This window comes from Aethalodelphis obliquidens, unplaced genomic scaffold (genome assembly GCF_003676395.1).
Source record: "Aethalodelphis obliquidens isolate GAN/ISIS:26980383/991018 unplaced genomic scaffold, ASM367639v1 scaffold64, whole genome shotgun sequence".
Taxonomy (NCBI): Eukaryota; Metazoa; Chordata; class Mammalia; order Artiodactyla; family Delphinidae; genus Aethalodelphis; species Aethalodelphis obliquidens.
This window is the reverse complement of record NW_020838008.1, coordinates 2537320-2545171: the sequence shown is the minus strand read 5'-3', so window position 1 is coordinate 2545171 and position 7852 is coordinate 2537320. Positions and strand designations below refer to the sequence as shown.

At 41.7% G+C, this 7852-nt stretch overlaps 1 pseudogene; it reads right to left on the bottom strand.

The window, feature by feature from the left end:
• Positions 1-5097: 5097 nt before the first annotated feature.
• LOC113610615 (polyadenylate-binding protein 4 pseudogene) lies at positions 5098-7081 on the bottom strand (annotated as a pseudogene).
• Between the last annotated feature and the right edge of the window lie 771 nt (positions 7082-7852).

Here is a 7852-nt window from a genome sequence, read left to right as displayed (position 1 = left end):
AAATTGAATTAATTATTTTGATTGAGGTGACCTCAGAGTACAGAAAAGCCACCAAATGATCAAATGTAGACTAATTATTCTAAATATGTAACTATTATTAATTTACTCAAAATTTTTACCAATGAAACAGAGTTCTCAAATGAAAATAATAAAATCTTATTTTAGAGGTCAAATTGATGTTAAAGTTTATTGTTTTATTGTTGTATCCAGACATTCTAAAAATGTAACTTCTGTTTAAAAGGTTCCTTTGTTCCATCATTAAAAATTCTGTGTGACCTGAATTCAGATCAGAACACTTCCATTTGGTTCCTCTTTATACAAAGATGTCTCACATTATGAAAGGACTTAAGCAATAAGGTCCATTCCACAAAACAGCCAGATACTAGATATTAAATAAGTCAAGAATTGGGCTCATCTAGGTGATACAATCCAGTAATAATGTAAAACTGTTTTCAGGAGTTTGACCTTTTAATTTTAATAAACAAGTTTCTAGTTAATTTATAATTACTAATTTTCCCTATTCTATTTACCTTGGCCTTCTTAATGCTTCAACAAAAAATTTAGGTCACATTGAATTTCAGAAAGAACCAAATATTGTAGGTCCCTTATGGACTTCAACCAATTGCAGATGTCATGAAATGATACATCAAAGAACAACTTTGACCTCTAACTTTATCAATACTAGTATAGATTATTAACTATTCTTGTCCTGACCTTGCATAAACAATCTGAATGCCCACACTAAGACCATATCTACTAACAGAGTTAAATCTCAAAATACCATTTGTCCATATCAAGCTTAGCCATGTAATCAGTTAAGCTGAGAATGTACCCTAATCGGAGCCCTATGTGTGTAATATAATTTCCACATGAGGTCACATTAGCAATTATTCTGTTATATGTAATAATAATTACAAATATATGCATATGTGTCATTTACATTGATAACTACCTTCCCTCAATACTGGTTTTAATCTACTTCTAACTTTTGTAGAGAGAGGCAGGAGAAACCGAAACAAGGTTTTATTTAACTGCTTCTTGGAACTTGCAATTCAGTATATAAGTTAAACTTCCCAGTTTGGTAAAATGAAGAATTAGTCTCTGCCCTTATATCTGCCATATAAAGTTTATTATTAGCCATTTTACATAAATTATCTACTCTTGACTATTCTCAACAAATCACAAAGTGGTCACTTCTGTATACTGACTACTTGGTTTTTAAACTAGATAGAATAGTAGAGATGACTAATCGAGACAGCTAATTTAGGCTGATTTTAATCAATGAGGATTTTATTAGAAATTATTTAAATTTATAATTGGTTATTATTGTTCAGGTCTTAGTAATAATTTTCTTTATAGCAATGCCAACATGATTGGAGGACTTTGAAATTCATTAACACCACTAATGATAGGTGCATCAGATATAGCATTCTAATAAATAAATAAGCTCTGGATTATTACTCCCATGATTCCTTTTACTACTTGCATCAGCAACAGCAGAAGTCAAAGCAAGAACAGGGTGAACAATGCGCCCTTTTATTAGCTGGCAATCTAATACCTGTAGGCACAATAGATTTAACTATCTACTCCCCTCATCTAATAGGGGTCTCGACAATTTTAGGCACCATTAATTTATTACTGCAAGTAATTAACATAATGCCACCTTTTACATCACAATACCAGACACCACTTCTTTGATTTCTATTGATTATTGCAGTTTTATTAGTAGTAAGTCTTTCTATAATTGTAGCAGAGATTATCTTAACCAAATGGAATCTTTTGATCCCACAGGAGGTGGAGACCTTAATAACAACATTCATTCTAATTGATTACACATCCTGAAGTACATATGTTTGGAATAATTTCACATATTTGTAACATACTGTTCAGTAAAAAATTCTTTAGCTGCATAAATATAGTCTGAGCCACAATATCGACTGGAATTTTAGGGTTTATTATATATCACATTACTATTATACACTAAGTATTGAAGTAGATATGCAAGCATATCTCATTTCTGCTACTATAATTATCATAATTACTATTATCCAAATAAAGGTAAGTCTTTGACCAACGAGCTATAAGAATGAAGTAATAAATGATCACCAGCTATACTCTGAGCCATAGGCTTTATTTTCCTACTTATTGTGAACAGGTTAACAGGAATTATCTAATTCATTATTATATATTGTTCTACAAGATACATATTTTGTTGTTGCTCATTTCTATCACATCTATCTATAGAAGCAGTATTTATTACATAGGTGGTTTTGTTTACTTATTCCCATTATTTTCAAGATATATGCTACATCCTATATGAAGCAAAGCTGAACAATTATTTTAGATTTAACAATAATTTAATTTTCTTTTCCCAAAATTTTCTTGGCCTTTCTGACATACGGTGGTGATAATTAGCCTATGCAGATGTTAACACAATGTGAACACTCTCTCATCTATGGAATCAGTCCACTAACAGAAATGATTATAAAATATTAATAATCTGAGGATTTTACTTTAAAACAAAAACAGCACTGGAGCTTACGGCAACAGACAATGAGTGACTTCACAGATGCTTTCCAACACATCATGCTTTCAAATAACCCACCAGACAAAATCATAAATATCAAGAAAGGAAGGAATGAAATCTCTCTAACTGGTTTCAAGCCAACATCATAACCTTTATGAGCTTTCTTAGCAAGTAAGATACTATAACCATTACCAATTACCAAAGGTAAATATTACCTAACTCTATCGAAGTTAATTTATAGATTAAAATTGTGTTTTTTGCAGGAAAAAAAATGTGTCTCTTAGCATATCCACTGCAGATTTTCAAGGTGTATATATTCCACTGTAGAATAATGTTATCATTACCACGTCTTATAATAGCATTTCAATTAGCTCTTTATTATTATATATGTTAAAATAATTAAAATAATTAAATAAGGAGATTACTAGGCTGATGTGGCTCTAATGCTATGACAGCCTACACAAGCAAACCAAAATATAAGCCTATAAATGCCTCAAGGTTACAAAATCAAAATGCTAAAGATAACCAATCACAAACAGCCAAGTAGACTTTAGGTTATAGCCAATCAACAATTTTCTTACTTTGCTTCCCCCTTATCTCTATAAAAGCCTTTCTCTAAGATCCTGTCAGGAGAGTGTACCTAACCACTTTCAGTTTGGCACTGCCCAATTCAAATAGATTTTTGCTCAAATAAATTCTTAAAAGTTTTAATATGCCTCAGTTTATCTTTTAATGGTTCTGATGTCAGAAGAGGGAACTGAAGGAGACTGCTGACAGTCCCCAGAACAAAGATCAAGCAGGCGAAGGTACCTGCTGTGCCCCTTTGAGCTTGCTGCTGTCTTGTTGCCTCTGGAGGTGATGGTAAGTCCGTCTCAGATCCTATCTCTGCAGTTTTTTCATTATGAGCTTTCTGACTTACGGCTTTTTTTTCCCCCCCTACTGGCTCTGGAAAATGTCCAGAGCCAGAGTGGATCTGACTTAGAAACAGTACTGGGTACAAGGTTAGAATGCGTCTGACTTAAACTGGACTGGGTCCAGTTTGAGGCCTCAGGGGAATAAAATTTTGTTTTAAGGCTTAACAACCAGGTTAACCTTACCAAAGATAAACTTGAATTACAATGGCCACAGTAGAGGATAAGCTTATCCATTTAGGAGGTACCGCAGAAGGACGGGGTCTCAGCCAAGCACTCACGATAAAGGGTAGGGGGGAAATTATTTTTCCTCCTCCACAGGTTCTAGTGACCATGGTGGGACCTGCTGGGACACCTCCCTCCCTCCAGAGCCTGCAGACGGGATCTCCCACCCTTCTGATTTGGAATCACTAAGAACAAAGACTTCCCTTGAACTCCATGGAAGGGACCATACCAGGTTCTCCTCGCTATCCAAAAGACAGCCAAACTTCAGAGACTTGACCCTCAGGTTCACCTCCTCCAATTTAAAAGGTCTCCTTCAGACTCTTGGAACTGAACACCAGCTGGAGATCTAAAATTAAAATTGACTTCCAGGGAAGTTTTTCTCCAGAAGCAGATAGCATCTTGAGGGGGACAGCTCTTCCAAAATCATAAATCAGTATCTTCATCTCTAATATGAAATCTTTATTCCTTTTGCTACTTGCTTTCTCTGTTAATGCATGGGAAGACATTGTTCCTTAACACACAACAAAAATCTCTAGACTTTCTTCGTAAGGTGCTTTTAGATAATAGAATTACTTTAGAGTACTTACTGGCTGAAAAGGAGAAGCCTGTACCATAGCAAATACCTCCTCTGTACCTGGATCAACACCTCTGGTATTGTAACAAATATGAGAAATTAACAAACAAGCCACTTGGCTAAAACCTGGAGGTTGATATCCTCCCAGTAAATACATTATTTGATTTATTTGATACCAACTGGTTTGGTTCATGAGGGCCCTGGCTAAGCAATGTACTTCAGTATCTTGGTATTATCCTCCTCATAGTTATCACTGTAATCTCCCTCCTGAGCTGTGTTCTCTCAAAAGTCTTAAATGCATGTTTGTAGCCATTAGCAGTACCTCTGATGGTCTCAATGATTTTAGAGAAACAGAAACAATGTGAACAACACAATGAACAGCAAAAACCATTCTTCTATGAATCTGACATCATAACCTATGAGTTTTACAATGAGACAACAGCAACTTTACTGTGATGATGAATAAAAGTGGTACTAATACCAATGTTTTTGGTCAATATCTCATGTATTAGAGGATGACTCAAAGTGGGAATTTTTTTTTTTAATGGAGATTTTTTCTTTATTGAGAAACAAGACTTGGGTACATCAAATAAAACCGATTTCTGGGGGGAAAAATCAAAACTCACAATAGAAAAAGAAACAGTTAACACTGTCTGGGCCATATCAGAACCCAGAGAATATATTCTTTTAATTGAAAAATTCTAGGCGCTTCATAATTAACCTTTAGATACAAAATGACCTATTAAATTTGCAATCTGTGGTTCTTGGTGCTGAGGTCCATAGGACAAGCTAGGACGTCTTCAAACCTTGAGCTGAATTCCATGAGGGTTTATTTGGCCTTTCAATCGGCCTGTCCTTGTCTAAGAGGTAGCAGCAGCGACAGCGCCCACCTTCTGGGCAGCTTCTTTCTTGGTATGATGAGCATGTAGGACCACCACAGCTTCATCCACCTTGGAGCGGAGAGACTCGGGGGACTCCAGCATGTGTAGCAGCTCCAAGATGTCAATCTCCAGCAGCATCCCCGTAATCTTCCCAGCCAGATTTGAGTGCATCGTCTGGATGAGTGGGAACAAATGTTTACCCAGCATCCGCTTCTGTTCCTGGGGGGTGCTGCGGCCAGCATGGCGGCAGTCAGCAGCTCCTGCCCCTGCACGTGAAGCACAGGCTGGGGTGCCTGCAGGGGCCGGATGGCAGGGTGAGGGCTGCGGACATTGGAGGCATATTTGTAAGGTGCAACAGCCTGAGGAGCAGCAGCAGCAACAGCAGCACGAGGCGCTAGGTTATGCCCAGCTGTGGGAACACCTCCAGACTGGCAGCTGTCAGTTGGCCCTTGCTGGGAGGCACTAGCCCCACCAAAGTCCATAGCCAAGCAGTCCGGCCACTCAGACCCGACTCTCTGAGCAGTAGCAGGGAGGCCGCGAGAGGCCGGAGCATTACCAGTTGGAGACAGATGGCGAAGAGCTGGACAAGGCCCAGACTGCAGTATAGCACTTGGCATTCTTTGGAAGCCTTGAGGTCTCCCACCTTGCTGCCAGCGTGGATTAGGCCTCATCTGTGCTAACTGGTTAGGTGTATAATATGGAGGTCTTCCCTGAGCCTGTGGAACTGCTGGCACAAAGTAGACCCCAGCTGCAGGCTGGAACTGATTTAAGATGGCATTTGTGAGGAACACTCTCATCCTGGCCACCCGCTGCATATATTGGTTGGTCAGGTGAGCCTTTCTCTCTTCCTTTCTCTGGGCCAGGGCAACATACAGTGGCTTGGAGCCCACGATGTGTCCGTTCATCTCCATGACTGCTTTGGTTGCCTCTTCAGGGGATGAGAAGCAGACAAATCCAAACCCTTTGCTTCTCCCATCCTCCAGCATCACCTTGGCACTGGTGATTGATCCAAAAGGAGAAAACTCGTTCTTTAACTTCTTATCATCAATGGTGTCATCCAAGTTCTTAATGTAGAGATTCACCCCCTGATAGCGACTAATTCTCTCCTGTTTCAGCTGTTCAAATTTTTGCTTTAACACGGCCTGCCGTTCCACTTTCTTCTGTGCACAGTCGATGAAAATGACTTTCACACTAATTTCTTTTCCATTCATCTCTTCCACGGCCTTATTGGCATTCTCGTGTTTTTCATAACTCACAAAGCCAAAGCCTTTGGATTTCCCACTGGGATCTCTCATCACCTTGACACTTAAGAGTCTTACCAAACTGGCTGAATAGCTCTTTCAGACTCTCATCATCCACCTCTTCCCCAAAGTTTTTGAAATAAACATTGGTGAATTCCTTGGCTTTGGCTCCAAGCTCAGCTTCCCACTCTTTTCGAGACTTGAATCTGCCCACAAACACTTTGCAGTCATTGAGGAGCACGCCGTTCACCTTCTCGATGGCCTTGTCGGCAGCCTCCTGGGTCTCGAAGTGGACAAAGGCATAAGCCTTAGAGCCGTTCTCATCACACACCACCTTGCAGGAGAGAATGTTTCCAAAAGCAGAAAAAGTATCATAAAGTGCCTTGTTATCTATAGATTTGTCCAGGTTCTTGATGAAGACATTTCCCACGCCAGATTTTCTCAAAGAAGGATCCCTCTGAGACCACATGATACGGACTGGCTTTAACTTAATCATATCAAAGTTCACGGTATCCAAGGCCCGCTCAGCATCAGCCAGCTGCTGGAAGTTGACGTCGGCGTAACCCTGGGAGCGGCAGGTGATCATATCGCGGCAGACCCGGCCGGACAGCACAGGCCCGGCAGGACCGAACTTTCCGTACAGGATGGCCTCGGTGACGTCTGAGCGCTGGGCACCCACGTGCAGGAGGCCATGGGGTATAGCTGTTGGCCGCGGTGTTCATCTCCCCAGCCCCCAGCACCCTGAGCCCCACCAGGAGGGCTTCTTAGAGGGACCACACAGGACAAAGGGGGCTCCGCTCCGAGCCGTGGCCCGTGCCGTGGCTCACAGGTGGCAGTGAAGCTCACAGAGGCTGGAGTCAGCTCCGAGGGCGGGAGAGGAGTTCAGTGACGGCTCGGAGGAGACTGAGACTGCCAAACCGCACACAAACGGCTCTCAAAAACAATATGGCCCTCCCTGGGAGTTTGTAATTCTCTGCTGTCCTGGTCTTGAAGCTCCCAATTTCAAAAAATGAAGAAAATTAAAACGAGGACTGTCCTCCAAATTACAAAAATTCTTCCAGAGGAAACCTACTGGTGCCCACGGCGGCCTCTGGAACGTGCGTTTCTCTATAAATATGGGCCTCCGGCTCCTGGCGGTTTAAGATTACAGCAGCCCAGGGAAGAGGGAAACCAACTATTTGTCGGTGCCGACTCAGCAAGCCCCGGGCGCCGCCGGAGCGTGCAGCCGCCTCCCACACCGGGCCGGCGAAGGGCAGCGCGAACACGTGAAGCGCAGAGGCCGGCGCACGGGGCGGAAGGTGGCGGGCCGGCGCGGGTGGAGGCACGTGGAAGCGGGCACGCGAGCGGCTCACCACCGGACCGATGGACGCGGACCGACAGACGCCCAGGTGCGGCGGCGGCGGCGTCCGGCAGGCCGGAAGCGTGCAAAAGTGACTTCCCCGCGGCTTCTCCGAGGATTCGCTCTTTTTTCTTTTCTTTCTTTTTTTTTAAGA